This window comes from Electrophorus electricus, chromosome 13 (assembly GCF_041902795.1).
Source record: "Electrophorus electricus isolate QZ-2024a chromosome 13, ASM4190279v1, whole genome shotgun sequence".
In the NCBI taxonomy this organism is placed as follows: Eukaryota; Metazoa; Chordata; class Actinopteri; order Gymnotiformes; family Gymnotidae; genus Electrophorus; species Electrophorus electricus.
In genome coordinates, this window is record NC_137509.1 from 18,560,761 (window position 1) to 18,578,685 (window position 17,925).

At 36.3% G+C, this 17,925-nt stretch overlaps 2 non-coding genes and 17 pseudogenes across 2 annotated transcripts; all 19 read left to right on the forward strand.

Annotated features, from left to right (window-relative positions):
- The first annotated feature begins 892 nt into the window (after positions 1 to 892).
- LOC145647525 (5S ribosomal RNA) lies at positions 893 to 1,011 on the forward strand. The gene has a single exon (XR_014116347.1). It is a non-coding gene; the product is annotated as a 5S ribosomal RNA (ribosomal RNA).
- Positions 1,012 to 1,802: 791 nt separating this feature from the next.
- On the forward strand, positions 1,803 to 1,921 carry LOC145646057 (5S ribosomal RNA; annotated as a pseudogene).
- A 352-nt stretch (positions 1,922 to 2,273) lies between these two features.
- On the forward strand, positions 2,274 to 2,392 carry LOC145650054 (5S ribosomal RNA; annotated as a pseudogene).
- A 792-nt stretch (positions 2,393 to 3,184) lies between these two features.
- Positions 3,185 to 3,303, forward strand: LOC145647304 (5S ribosomal RNA; annotated as a pseudogene).
- A 352-nt stretch (positions 3,304 to 3,655) lies between these two features.
- LOC145649697 (5S ribosomal RNA) lies at positions 3,656 to 3,774 on the forward strand (annotated as a pseudogene).
- A 1,005-nt stretch (positions 3,775 to 4,779) lies between these two features.
- Positions 4,780 to 4,898, forward strand: LOC145647537 (5S ribosomal RNA). The gene has a single exon (XR_014116349.1). It is a non-coding gene; the product is annotated as a 5S ribosomal RNA (ribosomal RNA).
- Positions 4,899 to 5,689: 791 nt separating this feature from the next.
- Positions 5,690 to 5,808, forward strand: LOC145646058 (5S ribosomal RNA; annotated as a pseudogene).
- A 352-nt stretch (positions 5,809 to 6,160) lies between these two features.
- Positions 6,161 to 6,279, forward strand: LOC145650055 (5S ribosomal RNA; annotated as a pseudogene).
- A 1,009-nt stretch (positions 6,280 to 7,288) lies between these two features.
- Positions 7,289 to 7,407, forward strand: LOC145647141 (5S ribosomal RNA; annotated as a pseudogene).
- A 1,009-nt stretch (positions 7,408 to 8,416) lies between these two features.
- Positions 8,417 to 8,535, forward strand: LOC145647287 (5S ribosomal RNA; annotated as a pseudogene).
- A 572-nt stretch (positions 8,536 to 9,107) lies between these two features.
- LOC145650308 (5S ribosomal RNA) lies at positions 9,108 to 9,226 on the forward strand (annotated as a pseudogene).
- Positions 9,227 to 9,578: 352 nt separating this feature from the next.
- LOC145650604 (5S ribosomal RNA) lies at positions 9,579 to 9,697 on the forward strand (annotated as a pseudogene).
- Positions 9,698 to 10,802: 1,105 nt separating this feature from the next.
- Positions 10,803 to 10,921, forward strand: LOC145648664 (5S ribosomal RNA; annotated as a pseudogene).
- A 666-nt stretch (positions 10,922 to 11,587) lies between these two features.
- On the forward strand, positions 11,588 to 11,706 carry LOC145645037 (5S ribosomal RNA; annotated as a pseudogene).
- Positions 11,707 to 12,811: 1,105 nt separating this feature from the next.
- Positions 12,812 to 12,930, forward strand: LOC145645048 (5S ribosomal RNA; annotated as a pseudogene).
- A 1,105-nt stretch (positions 12,931 to 14,035) lies between these two features.
- Positions 14,036 to 14,154, forward strand: LOC145645059 (5S ribosomal RNA; annotated as a pseudogene).
- Positions 14,155 to 15,038: 884 nt separating this feature from the next.
- On the forward strand, positions 15,039 to 15,157 carry LOC145645070 (5S ribosomal RNA; annotated as a pseudogene).
- Positions 15,158 to 16,262: 1,105 nt separating this feature from the next.
- LOC145645081 (5S ribosomal RNA) lies at positions 16,263 to 16,381 on the forward strand (annotated as a pseudogene).
- An 884-nt stretch (positions 16,382 to 17,265) lies between these two features.
- LOC145645093 (5S ribosomal RNA) lies at positions 17,266 to 17,384 on the forward strand (annotated as a pseudogene).
- Positions 17,385 to 17,925: the final 541 nt, after the last annotated feature.

Genomic DNA, 17,925 nt, shown 5'->3' on the forward strand with positions numbered 1-17,925 from the left:
TTTTGCATCACTTTCATTTACTCTCCAACTCACATGCCTGAATGTGAAGTGCAGTTATTCATCAAAAAAATATCTGTTAGCACCATGGACTACGAGATGCTGTAAGCTTCTCTTGCATCACTTTAATTTACTGTCAAGATGACATGCTAGGGTGTGAAGTGCAGTGATTAATTAAAAAAACTATCTGTTAGCACCTGGGAATAGCAGATGCTGTAAGTTTTTGTTGCATCACTTTAATTTAATCTGCAACTGACAAGCTTGTATGTGAAGTGTACAGATTAAATAGAAATATTTTAGTACCAGGGAATAGCAGGTGCTGTAAGATTGTATTGCATCCCTTTAATTTATTTTCAAGCTATCATGTTCAAATTTGAAGTGCAGTGAATAATTAACTCAAACTATCTGTTAGCACCTGGGAATAGCAGATGCTGTAAGTTTTTGTTGCATCACTTTAATCTGCAACTGACAAGCTTGTATGTGAAGTGTACAGATTAAATAGAAATATTTTAGTACCAGGGAATAGCAGGTGCTGTAAGATTGTATTGCATCCCTTTAATTTATGTTCAAGCTATCATGTTCAAATTTGAAGTGCAGTGAATAATTAACTTAAACTATCTGTTAGCACCTGGGAATAGCAGATGCTGTACGTTTTTTTTTGCATCACTTTCATTTACTCTCCAACTCACATGCCTGAATGTGAAGTGCAGTGATTCATCAAAAATCTGTCTGTTAGTTCCTCCGTATACCAGATGTTGTAAGCTTTTATTGCATCATTTAATTTACATTCAAGATACCATTCTAGAATGTCAAGTGCAGGGATTAATAAAAAAAATTGTCAGATTGGTCTTTGATCATATTTGCTATGATTAGGAAATTTGAGTAAGTGTTTAAAGCTTACGGCCACACCAGCTTGAGAACGCCCAATCTCATCTGACCTTGGAAGCTAAGCAAGTTTGGGCCTGGATAGTACTGAGGTGGGACCCTACCTAGGAATACCAGGTGCTGTAAGCTTTTATTGCATCACTTTAATTTACTTTCAAGCTGACATGCTCAAATGTGAAGTGCAGTGATTAATAAAAAAAACTATCTGTTAGCACCTGGGAATAGCAGATGCTGTAAGTTTTTTTTGCATCACTTTCATTTACTCTCCAACTCACGTGCCTAAATGTGAAGTGCAGTGATTCATCAAAAACTATCTGTTAGCAACTTGGACTACGAGATGCTGTAAGCTTCTCTCGCATCAATTTAATTTACTGTCAAGATGACATGCTAGGATGTGAAATGCAGTGATTAATTAAAAAAACTATCTGTTAGCACCTGGGAATAGCAGATGCTGTAAGTTTTTGTTGCATCACTTTACTTTAATCTGCAACTGACAAGCTTGTATGTGAAGTGTACAGATTAAATAGAAATATTTTAGTACCAGGGAATAGCAGGTGCTGTAAGATTGTATTGCATCCCTTTAATTTATGTTCAAGCTATCATGTTCAAATTTGAAGTGCAGTGAATAATTAACTTAAACTATCTGTTAGCACCTGGGAATAGCAGATGCTGTACGTTTTTTTTTGCATCACTTTCATTTACTCTCCAACTCACATGCCTGAATGTGAAGTGCAGTGATTCATCAAAAAACTGTCTGTTAGTGCCTCCGTATACCAGATGTTGTAAGCTTTTATTGCATCATTTAATTTACATTCAAGATAACATTCTAGAATGTCAAGTGCAGGGATTAATAAAAAAAATTGTCAGATTGGTCTTTGATCATATTTGCTATGATTAGGCAATTTGAGTAAGTGTTTAAGGCTTACGGCCACACCAGATTGAGAACGCCGAATCTCCTCTGACCTTGGAAGCTAAGCAAGTTTGGGCCTAGATAGCACTGAGGTGGGACCCTACCTAGGAATACCAGGTGCTGTAAGCTTTTCTTGCATCACTTTAATTTACTTTCAAGCTGACATGCTCAAATGTGAAGTGCAGTGATTAATAAAAAAAACTATCAGTTAGCACCTGGGAATAGCAGATGCTGTAAGTTTTTTTTGCATCACTTTCATTTACTCTCCAACTCACATGCCTGAATGTGAAGTGCAGTGATTCATCAAAAAACTGTCTGTTAGTGCCTCCGTATACCAGATGTTGTAAGCTTTTATTGCATCATTTAATTTACATTCAAGATAACATTCTAGAATGTCAATTGCAGGGATTAATAAAAAAAATTGTCAGATTGGTCTTTGATCATATTTGCTATGATTAGGCAATTTGAGTAAGTGTTTAAGGGTTACGGCCACACCAGCTTGAGAACGCCCAATCTCATCTGACCTTGGAAGCTAAGCAAGTTTAGGCCTGGATAGTACTGAGGTGGGACCCTACCTAGGAATACCAGGTGCTGTAAGCTTTTCTTGCATCACTTTAATTTACTTTCAAGCTGACATGCTCAAATGTGAAGTGCAGTGATTAATTAAAAAAACTATCTGTTAGCACCTGGGAATAGCAGATGCTGTAAGTCTTTTTTGCATCACTTTCATTTACTCTCCAACTCACATGCCTGAATGTGAAGTGCAGTTATTCATCAAAAAAATATCTGTTAGCACCATGGACTACGAGATGCTGTAAGCTTCTCTTGCATCACTTTAATTTACTGTCAAGATGACATGCTAGGATGTGAAGTGCAGTGATTAATTAAAAAAAATATCTGTTAGCACCTGGGAATAGCAGATGCTGTAAGTTTTTGTTGCATCACTTTACTTTAATCTGCAACTGACAAGCTTGTATGTGAAGTGTACAGATTAAATAGAAATATTTTAGTACCAGGGAATAGCAGGTGCTGTAAGATTGTATTGCATCCCTTTAATTTATGTTCAAGCTATCATGTTCAAATTTGAAGTGCAGTGAATAATTAACTTAAACTATCTGTTAGCACCTGGGAATAGCAGATGCTGTACGTTTTTTTTTGCATCACTTTCATTTACTCTCCAACTCACATGCCTGAATGTGAAGTGCAGTGATTCATCAAAAAACTCTCTGTTAGTGCCTCCGTATACCAGATGTTGTAAGCTTTTATTGCATCATTTAATTTACATTCAAGATACCATTCTAGAATGTCAAGTGCAGGGATTAATAAAAAAAATTGTCAGATTGGTCTTTGATCATATTTGCTATGATTAGGAAATTTGAGTAAGTGTTTAAAGCTTACGGCCACACCAGCTTGAGAACGCCCAATCTCATCTGACCTTGGAAGCTAAGCAAGTTTGGGCCTGGATAGTACTGAGGTGGGACCCTACCTAGGAATACCAGGTGCTGTAAGTTTTTTTTGCATCACTTTAATTTACTTTCAAGCTGACATGCTCAAATGTGAAGTGCAGTGATTAATTAAAAAAACTATCTGTTAGCACCTGGGAATAGCAGATGCTGTAAGTTTTTTTTGCATCACTTTCATTTACTCTCCAACTCACGTGCCTGAATGTGAAGTGCAGTGATTCATCAAAAAACTGTCTGTTAGTGCCTCCGTATACCAGATGTTGTAAGCTTTTATTGCATCATTTAATTTACATTCAAGATACCATTCTAGAATGTCAAGTGCAGGGATTAATAAAAAAAATTGTCACATTGGTCTTTGATCATATTTGCTATGATTAGGAAATTTGAGTAAGTGTTTAAATCTTACGGCCGCACCAGCTTGAGCACGCCCAATCTCATCTGACCTTGGAAGCTAAGCAAGTTTGGGCCTGGATAGTACTGAGGTGGGACCCTACCTAGGAATACCAGGTGCTGTAAGCTTTTATTGCATCACTTTAATTTACTTTCAAGCTGACATGCTCAAATGTGAAGTGCAGTGATTAATAAAAAAAACTATCTGTTAGCACCTGGGAATAGCAGATGCTGTAAGTTTTTTTTGCATCACTTTCATTTACTCTCCAACTCACATGCCTGAATGTGAAGTGCAGTTATTCATCAAAAAAATATCTGTTAGCACCATGGACTACGAGATGCTGTAAGCTTCTCTTGCATCACTTTAATTTACTGTCAAGATGACATGCTAGGGTGTGAAGTGCAGTGATTAATTAAAAAAACTATCTGTTAGCACCTGGGAATAGCAGATGCTGTAAGTTTTTGTTGCATCACTTTAATTTAATCTGCAACTGACAAGCTTGTATGTGAAGTGTACAGATTAAATAGAAATATTTTAGTACCAGGGAATAGCAGGTGCTGTAAGATTGTATTGCATCCCTTTAATTTATTTTCAAGCTATCATGTTCAAATTTGAAGTGCAGTGAATAATTAACTCAAACTATCTGTTAGCACCTGGGAATAGCAGATGCTGTAAGTTTTTGTTGCATCACTTTAATCTGCAACTGACAAGCTTGTATGTGAAGTGTACAGATTAAATAGAAATATTTTAGTACCAGGGAATAGCAGGTGCTGTAAGATTGTATTGCATCCCTTTAATTTATGTTCAAGCTATCATGTTCAAATTTGAAGTGCAGTGAATAATTAACTTAAACTATCTGTTAGCACCTGGGAATAGCAGATGCTGTACGTTTTTTTTTGCATCACTTTCATTTACTCTCCAACTCACATGCCTGAATGTGAAGTGCAGTGATTCATCAAAAATCTGTCTGTTAGTTCCTCCGTATACCAGATGTTGTAAGCTTTTATTGCATCATTTAATTTACATTCAAGATACCATTCTAGAATGTCAAGTGCAGGGATTAATAAAAAAAATTGTCAGATTGGTCTTTGATCATATTTGCTATGATTAGGAAATTTGAGTAAGTGTTTAAAGCTTACGGCCACACCAGCTTGAGAACGCCCAATCTCATCTGACCTTGGAAGCTAAGCAAGTTTGGGCCTGGATAGTACTGAGGTGGGACCCTACCTAGGAATACCAGGTGCTGTAAGCTTTTATTGCATCACTTTAATTTACTTTCAAGCTGACATGCTCAAATGTGAAGTGCAGTGATTAATAAAAAAAACTATCTGTTAGCACCTGGGAATAGCAGATGCTGTAAGTTTTTTTTGCATCACTTTCATTTACTCTCCAACTCACGTGCCTAAATGTGAAGTGCAGTGATTCATCAAAAACTATCTGTTAGCAACTTGGACTACGAGATGCTGTAAGCTTCTCTCGCATCAATTTAATTTACTGTCAAGATGACATGCTAGGATGTGAAATGCAGTGATTAATTAAAAAAACTATCTGTTAGCACCTGGGAATAGCAGATGCTGTAAGTTTTTGTTGCATCACTTTACTTTAATCTGCAACTGACAAGCTTGTATGTGAAGTGTACAGATTAAATAGAAATATTTTAGTACCAGGGAATAGCAGGTGCTGTAAGATTGTATTGCATCCCTTTAATTTATGTTCAAGCTATCATGTTCAAATTTGAAGTGCAGTGAATAATTAACTTAAACTATCTGTTAGCACCTGGGAATAGCAGATGCTGTACGTTTTTTTTTGCATCACTTTCATTTACTCTCCAACTCACATGCCTGAATGTGAAGTGCAGTGATTCATCAAAAAACTGTCTGTTAGTGCCTCCGTATACCAGATGTTGTAAGCTTTTATTGCATCATTTAATTTACATTCAAGATAACATTCTAGAATGTCAAGTGCAGGGATTAATAAAAAAAATTGTCAGATTGGTCTTTGATCATATTTGCTATGATTAGGCAATTTGAGTAAGTGTTTAAGGCTTACGGCCACACCAGATTGAGAACGCCGAATCTCCTCTGACCTTGGAAGCTAAGCAAGTTTGGGCCTAGATAGCACTGAGGTGGGACCCTACCTAGGAATACCAGGTGCTGTAAGCTTTTCTTGCATCACTTTAATTTACTTTCAAGCTGACATGCTCAAATGTGAAGTGCAGTGATTAATAAAAAAAACTATCAGTTAGCACCTGGGAATAGCAGATGCTGTAAGTTTTTTTTGCATCACTTTCATTTACTCTCCAACTCACATGCCTGAATGTGAAGTGCAGTGATTCATCAAAAAACTGTCTGTTAGTGCCTCCGTATACCAGATGTTGTAAGCTTTTATTGCATCATTTAATTTACATTCAAGATAACATTCTAGAATGTCAATTGCAGGGATTAATAAAAAAAATTGTCAGATTGGTCTTTGATCATATTTGCTATGATTAGGCAATTTGAGTAAGTGTTTAAGGGTTACGGCCACACCAGCTTGAGAACGCCCAATCTCATCTGACCTTGGAAGCTAAGCAAGTTTAGGCCTGGATAGTACTGAGGTGGGACCCTACCTAGGAATACCAGGTGCTGTAAGCTTTTCTTGCATCACTTTAATTTACTTTCAAGCTGACATGCTCAAATGTGAAGTGCAGTGATTAATAAAAAAAACTATCTGTTAGCACCTGGGAATAGCAGATGCTGTAAGTTTTTTTTGTATCACTTTCATTTACTCTCCAACTCACGTGCCTAAATGTGAAGTGCAGTGATTCATCAAAAACTATCTGTTAGCAACTTGGACTACGAGATGCTGTAAGCTTCTCTCGCATCAATTTAATTTACTGTCAAGATGACATGCTAGGATGTGAAATGCAGTGATTAATTAAAAAAACTATCTGTTAGCACCTGGGAATAGCAGATGCTGTAAGTTTTTGTTGCATCACTTTACTTTAATCTGCAACTGACAAGCTTGTATGTGAAGTGTACAGATTAAATAGAAATATTTTAGTACCAGGGAATAGCAGGTGCTGTAAGATTGTATTGCATCCCTTTAATTTATTTTCAAGCTATCATGTTCAAATTTGAAGTGCAGTGAATAATTAACTCAAACTGTCTGTTAGCACCTGGGAATAGCAGATGCTGTAAGTTTTTGTTGCATCACTTTACTTTAATCTGCAACTGACAAGCTTATATGTGAAGTGTACAGATTAAATAGAAATATTTTAGTACCAGGGAATAGCAGGTGCTGTAAGATTGTATTGCATCCCTTTAATTTATGTTCAAGCTATCATGTTCAAATTTGAAGTGCAGTGAATAATTAACTTAAACTATCTGTTAGCACCTGGGAATAGCAGATGCTGTACGTTTTTTTTTGCATCACTTTCATTTACTCTCCAACTCACATGCCTGAATGTGAAGTGCAGTGATTCATCAAAAAACTCTCTGTTAGTGCCTCCGTATACCAGATGTTGTAAGCTTTTATTGCATCATTTAATTTACATTCAAGATACCATTCTAGAATGTCAAGTGCAGGGATTAATAAAAAAAATTGTCAGATTGGTCTTTGATCATATTTGCTATGATTAGGAAATTTGAGTAAGTGTTTAAAGCTTACGGCCACACCATCTTGAGAACGCCCAATCTCATCTGACCTTGGAAGCTAAGCAAGTTTGGGCCTGGATAGTACTGAGGTGGGACCCTACCTAGGAATACCAGGTGCTGTAAGCTTTTATTGCATCACTTTAATTTACTTTCAAGCTGACATGCTCAAATGTGAAGTGCAGTGATTAATAAAAAAAACTATCTGTTAGCACCTGGGAATAGCAGATGCTGTAAGTTTTTTTTGTATCACTTTCATTTACTCTCCAACTCACGTGCCTAAATGTGAAGTGCAGTGATTCATCAAAAACTATCTGTTAGCAACTTGGACTACGAGATGCTGTAAGCTTCTCTCGCATCAATTTAATTTACTGTCAAGATGACATGCTAGGATGTGAAATGCAGTGATTAATTAAAAAAACTATCTGTTAGCACCTGGGAATAGCAGATGCTGTAAGTTTTTGTTGCATCACTTTACTTTAATCTGCAACTGACAAGCTTGTATGTGAAGTGTACAGATTAAATAGAAATATTTTAGTACCAGGGAATAGCAGGTGCTGTAAGATTGTATTGCATCCCTTTAATTTATTTTCAAGCTATCATGTTCAAATTTGAAGTGCAGTGAATAATTAACTCAAACTGTCTGTTAGCACCTGGGAATAGCAGATGCTGTAAGTTTTTGTTGCATCACTTTACTTTAATCTGCAACTGACAAGTTTATATGTGAAGTGTACAGATTAAATAGAAATATTTTAGTACCAGGGAATAGCAGGTGCTGTAAGATTGTATTGCATCCCTTTAATTTATGTTCAAGCTATCATGTTCAAATTTGAAGTGCAGTGAATAATTAACTTAAACTATCTGTTAGCACCTGGGAATAGCAGATGCTGTACGTTTTTTTTTGCATCACTTTCATTTACTCTCCAACTCACATGCCTGAATGTGAAGTGCAGTGATTCATCAAAAAACTGTCTGTTAGTGCCTCCGTATACCATATGTTGTAAGCTTTTATTGCATCATTTAATTTACATTCAAGATAACATTCTAGAATGTCAAGTGCAGGGATTAATAAAAAAAATTGTCAGATTGGTCTTTGATCATATTTGCTATGATTAGGAAATTTGAGTAAGTGTTTAAAGCTTACGGCCACACCATCTTGAGAACGCCCAATCTCATCTGACCTTGGAAGCTAAGCAAGTTTGGGCCTGGATAGTACTGAGGTGGGACCCTCCCTAGGAATACCAGGTGCTGTAAGCTTTTATTGCATCACTTTAATTTACTTTCAAGCTGACATGCTCAAATGTGAAGTGCAGTGATTAATAAAAAAAACTATCTGTTAGCACCTGGGAATAGCAGATGCTGTAAGTTTTTTTTGCATCACTTTCATTTACTCTCCAACTCACGTGCCTAAATGTGAAGTGCAGTGATTCATCAAAAACTATCTGTTAGCAACTTGGACTACGAGATGCTGTAAGCTTCTCTCGCATCAATTTAATTTACTGTCAAGATGACATGCTAGGATGTGAAATGCAATGATTAATAAAAAAAACTATCTGTTAGCACCTGGGAATAGCAGATGCTGTAAGTTTTTTTTGCATCACTTTCATTTACTCTCCAACTCACATGCCTGAATGTGAAGTGCAGTGATTCATCAAAAAACTGTCTGTTAGTGCCTCCGTATACCAGATGTTGTAAGCTTTTATTGCATCATTTAATTTACATTCAAGATAACATTCTAGAATGTCAAGTGCAGGGATTAATAAAAAAAATTGTCAGATTGGTCTTTGATCATATTTGCTATGATTAGGCAATTTGAGTAAGTGTTTAAGGCTTACGGCCACACCAGCTTGAGAACGCCGAATCTCATCTGACCTTGGAAGCTAAGCAAGTTTGGGCCTAGATAGTACTGAGGTGGGACCCTACCTAGGAATACCAGGTGCTGTAAGCTTTTCTTGCATCACTTTAATTTACTTTCAAGCTGACATGCTCAAATGTGAAGTGCAGTGATTAATAAAAAAAACTATCAGTTAGCACCTGGGAATAGCAGATGATGTAAGTTTTTTTTGCATCACTTTCATTTACTCTCCAACTCACATGCCTGAATGTGAAGTGCAGTGATTCATCAAAAAACTGTCTGTTAGTGTCTCCGTATACCAGATGTTGTAAGCTTTTATTGCATCATTTAATTTACATTCAAGATAACATTCTAGAATGTCAAGTGCAGGGATTAATAAAAAAAATTGTCAGATTGGTCTTTGATCATATTTGCTATGATTAGGCAATTTGAGTAAGTGTTTACGGCTTACGGCCACACCAGCTTGAGAATGCCCAAGCTCATCTGACCTTGGAAGCTAAGCAAGTTTGGGCCTGGATAGTACTGAGGTGGGACTCTACCTAGGAATACCAGGTGCTGCAAGCTTTTCTTGCATCACTTTAATTTACTTTCAAGTTGACATGCTCAAATGTGAAGTGCAGTGATTAATAAAAAAAACCATCTGTTAGCACCTGGGAATAGCCGATGCTGTAAGTTTTTTTTGCATCACTTTCATTTACTCTCCAACTCACATGCCTGAATGTGAAGTGCAGTGATTCCTCAAAAAACTATCTGTTAGCACCTTGGACTACGAGATGCTGTAAGCTTCTCTTGAATCACTTTAATTTACTGTCAAGATGACATGCTAAGATGTCAAATGCAGTGATTAATTAAAAAAACTATCTGTTAGCACCTGGGAATAGCAGATGCTGTAAGTTTTTGTTGCATCACTTTACTTTAATCTGCAACTGACAAGCTTGTATGTGAAGTGTACAGATTAAATAGAAATATTTTAGTACCAGGGAATAGCAGGTGCTGTAAGATTGTATTGCATCCCTTTAATTTATGTTCAAGCTATCATGTTCAAATTTGAAGTGCAATGAATAATTAACTCAAACTATCTGTTAGCACCTGGGAATAGCAGATGCTGTAAGTTTTTTTTGCATCACTTTCATTTACTCTCCAATTCACATGCCTGAATGTGAAGTGCAGTGATTCATCAAAAAACTATATGTTAGCACATTGGACTACGAGATGCTGTAAGCTTCTCTTGCATCACTTTAATTTACTGTCAAGATGACATGCTAGGATGTGAAATGCAGTGATTAATTAAAAAAACTATCTGTTAGCACCTGGGAATAGCAGATGCTGTAAGTTTTTGTTGCATCACTTTACTTTAATCTGCAACTGACAAGCTTGTATGTGAAGTGTACAGATTAAATAGAAATATTTTAGTATCAGGGAATAGCAGGTGCTGTAAGATTGTTTGCATCCCTTTAATTTATGTTCAAGCTATCATGTTCAAATTTGAAGTGCAGTGAATAATTAGTGCCTCCGTATACCAGCTCCGTATTGTAAGCTTTTATTGCATCATTTAATTACATTCAAGATAACATTCTAGAATGTCAAGTGCAGGGATTAATAAAAAAAATTGTCAGATTGGTCTTTGATCATATTTGCTATGATTAGGCAATTTGAGTAAGTGTTTAAGGCTTACGGCCACACCAGCTTGAGAACGCCCAATCTCATCTGACTTTGGAAGCTAAGCAAGTTTGGGCCTGAATAGTACTGAGGTGGGACCCTACCTAGGAATACCAGGTGCTGTAAGCTTTTCTTGCATCACTTTAATTTACTTTCAAGCTGACATGCTCAAATGTGAAGTGCAGTGATTAATAAAAAAAACTATCTGTTAGCACCTGGGAATAGCAGATGCTGTAAGTTTTTTTTGCATCACTTTCATTTACTCTCCAACTCACATGCCTGAATGTGAAGTGCAGTGATTCATCAAAAAACTATATGTTAGCACATTGGACTACGAGATGCTGTAAGCTTCTCTTGCATCACTTTAATTTACTGTCAAGATGACATGCTAGGATGTGAAATGCAGTGATTAATTAAAAAAACTATCTGTTAGCACCTGGGAATAGCAGATGCTGTAAGTTTTTGTTGCATCACTTTACTTTAATCTGCAACTGACAAGCTTGTATGTGAAGTGTACAGATTAAATAGAAATATTTTAGTATCAGGGAATAGCAGGTGCTGTAAGATTGTTTGCATCCCTTTAATTTATGTTCAAGCTATCATGTTCAAATTTGAAGTGCAGTGAATAATTAGTGCCTCCGTATACCAGCTCCGTATTGTAAGCTTTTATTGCATCATTTAATTAGATTCAAGATAACATTCTAGAATGTCAAGTGCAGGGATTAATAAAAAAAATTGTCAGATTGGTCTTTGATCATATTTGCTATGATTAGGCAATTTGAGTAAGTGTTTAAGGCTTACGGCCACACCAGCTTGAGAACGCCCAATCTCATCTGACCTTGGAAGCTAAGCAAGTTTGGGCCTGAATAGTACTGAGGTGGGACCCTACCTAGGAATACCAGGTGCTGTAAGCTTTTCTTGCATCACTTTAATTTACTTTCAAGCTGACATGCTCAAATGTGAAGTGCAGTGATTAATAAAAAAAACTATCTGTTAGCACCTGGGAATAGCAGATGCTGTAAGTTTTTTTTGCATCACTTTCATTTACTCTCCAACTCACATGCCTGAATGTGAAGTGCAGTGATTCCTCAAAAATCTATCTGTTAGCACCTTGGACAACGAGATGCTGTAAGCTTCTCTTGCATCACTTTAATTTACTTTCAAGATGACATGCTAGGATGTGAAGTGCAGTGATTAATTAAAAAAAATATCTGTTAGCACCTGGGAATAGCAAATGCTGTAAGTTTTTGTTGCACCACTTTACTTTAATCTGCAACTGACAAGCTTGTATGTGAAGTGTACAGATTAAATAGAAATATTTTAGTACCAGGGAATAGCAGGTGCTGTAAGATTGTATTGCATCCCTTTAATTTATGTTCAAGCTATCATGTTCAAATTTGAAGTGCAGTGAATAATTAACTCAAACTATCTGTTAGCACCTGGGAATAGCAGATGCTGTAAGTTTTTTTTGCATCACTTTCATTTACTCTCCAACTCACATGCCTGAATGTGAAGTGCAGTGATTCATCAAAAAACTATATGTTAGCACATTGGACTACGAGATGCTGTAAGCTTCTCTTGCATCACTTTAATTTACTGTCAAGATGACATGCTAGGATGTGAAATGCAGTGATTAATTAAAAAAACTATCTGTTAGCACCTGGGAATAGCAGATGCTGTAAGTTTTTGTTGCATCACTTTACTTTAATCTGCAACTGACAAGCTTGTATGTGAAGTGTACAGATTAAATAGAAATATTTTAGTATCAGGGAATAGCAGGTGCTGTAAGATTGTTTGCATCCCTTTAATTTATGTTCAAGCTATCATGTTCAAATTTGAAGTGCAGTGAATAATTAGTGCCTCCGTATACCAGCTCCGTATTGTAAGCTTTTATTGCATCATTTAATTACATTCAAGATAACATTCTAGAATGTCAAGTGCAGGGATTAATAAAAAAAATTGTCAGATTGGTCTTTGATCATATTTGCTATGATTAGGCAATTTGAGTAAGTGTTTAAGGCTTACGGCCACACCAGCTTGAGAACGCCCAATCTCATCTGACCTTGGAAGCTAAGCAAGTTTGGGCCTGAATAGTACTGAGGTGGGACCCTACCTAGGAATACCAGGTGCTGTAAGCTTTTCTTGCATCACTTTAATTTACTTTCAAGCTGACATGCTCAAATGTGAAGTGCAGTGATTAATAAAAAAAACTATCTGTTAGCACCTGGGAATAGCAGATGCTGTAAGTTTTTTTTGCATCACTTTCATTTACTCTCCAACTCACATGCCTGAATGTGAAGTGCAGTGATTCCTCAAAAATCTATCTGTTAGCACCTTGGACAACGAGATGCTGTAAGCTTCTCTTGCATCACTTTAATTTACTTTCAAGATGACATGCTAGGATGTGAAGTGCAGTGATTAATTAAAAAAAATATCTGTTAGCACCTGGGAATAGCAAATGCTGTAAGTTTTTGTTGCACCACTTTACTTTAATCTGCAACTGACAAGCTTGTATGTGAAGTGTACAGATTAAATAGAAATATTTTAGTACCAGGGAATAGCAGGTGCTGTAAGATTGTATTGCATCCCTTTAATTTATGTTCAAGCTATCATGTTCAAATTTGAAGTGCAGTGAATAATTAACTCAAACTATCTGTTAGCACCTGGGAATAGCAGATGCTGTAAGTTTTTTTTGCATCACTTTCATTTACTCTCCAACTCACATGCCTGAATGTGAAGTGCAGTGATTCATCAAAAAACTATATGTTAGCACATTGGACTACGAGATGCTGTAAGCTTCTCTTGCATCACTTTAATTTACTGTCAAGATGACATGCTAGGATGTGAAATGCAGTGATTAATTAAAAAAACTATCTGTTAGCACCTGGGAATAGCAGATGCTGTAAGTTTTTGTTGCATCACTTTACTTTAATCTGCAACTGACAAGCTTGTATGTGAAGTGTACAGATTAAATAGAAATATTTTAGTACCAGGGAATAGCAGGTGCTGTAAGATTGTTTGCATCCCTTTAATTTATGTTCAATCTATCATGTTCAAATTTGAAGTGCAGTGAATAATTAGTGCCTCAGTATACCAGCTCCGTATTGTAAGCTTTTATTGCATCATTTAATTACATTGAAGATAACATTCTAGAATGTCAAGTGCAGGGATTAATAAAAAAAATTGTCAGATTGGTCTTTGATCATATTTGCTATGATTAGGCAATTTGAGTAAGTGTTTAAGGCTTACGGCCACACCAGCTTGAGAACGCCCAATCTCATCTGACCTTGGAAGCTAAGCAAGTTTGGGCCTGAATAGTACTGAGGTGGGACCCTACCTAGGAATACCAGGTGCTGTAAGCTTTTCTTGCATCACTTTAATTTACTTTCAAGCTGACATGCTCAAATGTGAAGTGCAGTGATTAATAAAAAAAACTATCTGTTAGCACCTGGGAATAGCAAATGCTGTAAGTTTTTGTTGCATCACTTTACTTTAATCTGCAACTGACAAGCTTGTATGTGAAGTGTACAGATTAAATAGAAATATTTTAGTACCAGGGAATAGCAGGTGCTGTAAGATTGTATTGCATCCCTTTAATTTATGTTCAAGCTATCATGTTCAAATTTGAAGTGCAGTGAATAATTAACTCAAACTATCTGTTAGCACCTGGGAATAGCAGATGCTGTAAGTTTTTTTTGCATCACTTTCATTTACTCTCCAACTCACATGCCTGAATGTGAAGTGCAGTGATTCATCAAAAAACTATATGTTAGCACATTGGACTACGAGATGCTGTAAGCTTCTCTTGCATCACTTTAATTTACTGTCAAGATGACATGCTAGGATGTGAAATGCAGTGATTAATTAAAAAAACTATCTGTTAGCACCTGGGAATAGCAGATGCTGTAAGTTTTTGTTGCATCACTTTACTTTAATCTGCAACTGACAAGCTTGTATGTGAAGTGTACAGATTAAATAGAAATATTTTAGTATCAGGGAATAGCAGGTGCTGTAAGATTGTTTGCATCCCTTTAATTTATGTTCAAGCTATCATGTTCAAATTTGAAGTGCAGTGAATAATTAGTGCCTCCGTATACCAGCTCCGTATTGTAAGCTTTTATTGCATCATTTAATTACATTCAAGATAACATTCTAGAATGTCAAGTGCAGGGATTAATAAAAAAAATTGTCAGATTGGTCTTTGATCATATTTGCTATGATTAGGCAATTTGAGTAAGTGTTTAAGGCTTACGGCCACACCAGCTTGAGAACGCCCAATCTCATCTGACCTTGGAAGCTAAGCAAGTTTGGGCCTGAATAGTACTGAGGTGGGACCCTACCTAGGAATACCAGGTGCTGTAAGCTTTTCTTGCATCACTTTAATTTACTTTCAAGCTGACATGCTCAAATGTGAAGTGCAGTGATTAATAAAAAAAACTATCTGTTAGCACCTGGGAATAGCAGATGCTGTAAGTTTTTTTTGCATCACTTTCATTTACTCTCCAACTCACATGCCTGAATGTGAAGTGCAGTGATTCCTCAAAAATCTATCTGTTAGCACCTTGGACAACGAGATGCTGTAAGCTTCTCTTGCATCACTTTAATTTACTTTCAAGATGACATGCTAGGATGTGAAGTGCAGTGATTAATTAAAAAAAATATCTGTTAGCACCTGGGAATAGCAAATGCTGTAAGTTTTTGTTGCACCACTTTACTTTAATCTGCAACTGACAAGCTTGTATGTGAAGTGTACAGATTAAATAGAAATATTTTAGTACCAGGGAATAGCAGGTGCTGTAAGATTGTATTGCATCCCTTTAATTTATGTTCAAGCTATCATGTTCAAATTTGAAGTGCAGTGAATAATTAACTCAAACTATCTGTTAGCACCTGGGAATAGCAGATGCTGTAAGTTTTTTTTGCATCACTTTCATTTACTCTCCAACTCACATGCCTGAATGTGAAGTGCAGTGATTCATCAAAAAACTATATGTTAGCACATTGGACTACGAGATGCTGTAAGCTTCTCTTGCATCACTTTAATTTACTGTCAAGATGACATGCTAGGATGTGAAATGCAGTGATTAATTAAAAAAACTATCTGTTAGCACCTGGGAATAGCAGATGCTGTAAGTTTTTGTTGCATCACTTTACTTTAATCTGCAACTGACAAGCTTGTATGTGAAGTGTACAGATTAAATAGAAATATTTTAGTACCAGGGAATAGCAGGTGCTGTAAGATTGTTTGCATCCCTTTAATTTATGTTCAATCTATCATGTTCAAATTTGAAGTGCAGTGAATAATTAGTGCCTCAGTATACCAGCTCCGTATTGTAAGCTTTTATTGCATCATTTAATTACATTCAAGATAACATTCTAGAATGTCAAGTGCAGGGATTAATAAAAAAAATTGTCAGATTGGTCTTTGATCATATTTGCTATGATTAGGCAATTTGAGTAAGTGTTTAAGGCTTACGGCCACACCAGCTTGAGAACGCCCAATCTCATCTGACCTTGGAAGCTAAGCAAGTTTGGGCCTGAATAGTACTGAGGTGGGACCCTACCTAGGAATACCAGGTGCTGTAAGCTTTTCTTGCATCACTTTAATTTACTTTCAAGCTGACATGCTCAAATGTGAAGTGCAGTGATTAATAAAAAAAACTATCTGTTAGCACCTGGGAATAGCAAATGCTGTAAGTTTTTGTTGCATCACTTTACTTTAATCTGCAACTGACAAGCTTGTATGTGAAGTGTACAGATTAAATAGAAATATTTTAGTACCAGGGAATAGCAGGTGCTGTAAGATTGTATTGCATCCCTTTAATTTATGTTCAAGCTATCATGTTCAAATTTGAAGTGCAGTGAATAATTAACTCAAACTATCTGTTAGCACCTGGGAATAGCAGATGCTGTAAGTTTTTTTTGCATCACTTTCATTTACTCTCCAACTCACATGCCTGAATGTGAAGTGCAGTGATTCATCAAAAAACTATATGTTAGCACATTGGACTACGAGATGCTGTAAGCTTCTCTTGCATCACTTTAATTTACTGTCAAGATGACATGCTAGGATGTGAAATGCAGTGATTAATTAAAAAAACTATCTGTTAGCACCTGGGAATAGCAGATGCTGTAAGTTTTTGTTGCATCACTTTACTTTAATCTGCAACTGACAAGCTTGTATGTGAAGTGTACAGATTAAATAGAAATATTTTAGTACCAGGGAATAGCAGGTGCTGTAAGATTGTTTGCATCCCTTTAATTTATGTTCAATCTATCATGTTCAAATTTGAAGTGCAGTGAATAATTAGTGCCTCAGTATACCAGCTCCGTATTGTAAGCTTTTATTGCATCATTTAATTACATTCAAGATAACATTCTAGAATGTCAAGTGCAGGGATTAATAAAAAAAATTGTCAGATTGGTCTTTGATCATATTTGCTATGATTAGGCAATTTGAGTAAGTGTTTAAGGCTTACGGCCACACCAGCTTGAGAACGCCCAATCTCATCTGACCTTGGAAGCTAAGCAAGTTTGGGCCTGAATAGTACTGAGGTGGGACCCTACCTAGGAATACCAGGTGCTGTAAGCTTTTCTTGCATCACTTTAATTTACTTTCAAGCTGACATGCTCAAATGTGAAGTGCAGTGATTAATAAAAAAAACTATCTGTTAGCACCTGGGAATAGCAGATGCTGTAAGTTTTTTTTTGCATCACTTTCATTTACTCTCCAACTCACATGCCTGAATGTGAAGTGCAGTGATTCCTCAAAAATCTATCTGTTAGCACCTTGGACTACGAGATGCTGTAAGCTTCTCTTGCATCACTTTAATTTACTTTCAAGATGACATGCTAGGATGTGAAGTGCAGTGATTAATTAAAAAAACTATCTGTTAGCACCTGGGAATAGCAAATGCTGTAAGTTTTTGTTGCATCACTTTACTTTAATCTGCAACTGACAAGCTTGTATGTGAAGTGTACAGATTAAATAGAAATATTTTAGTACCAGGGAATAGCAGGTGCTGTAAGATTGTATTGCATCCCTTTAATTTATGTTCAAGCTATCATGTTCAAATTTGAAGTGCAGTGAATAATTAACTCAAACTATCTGTTAGCACCTGGGAATAGCAGAT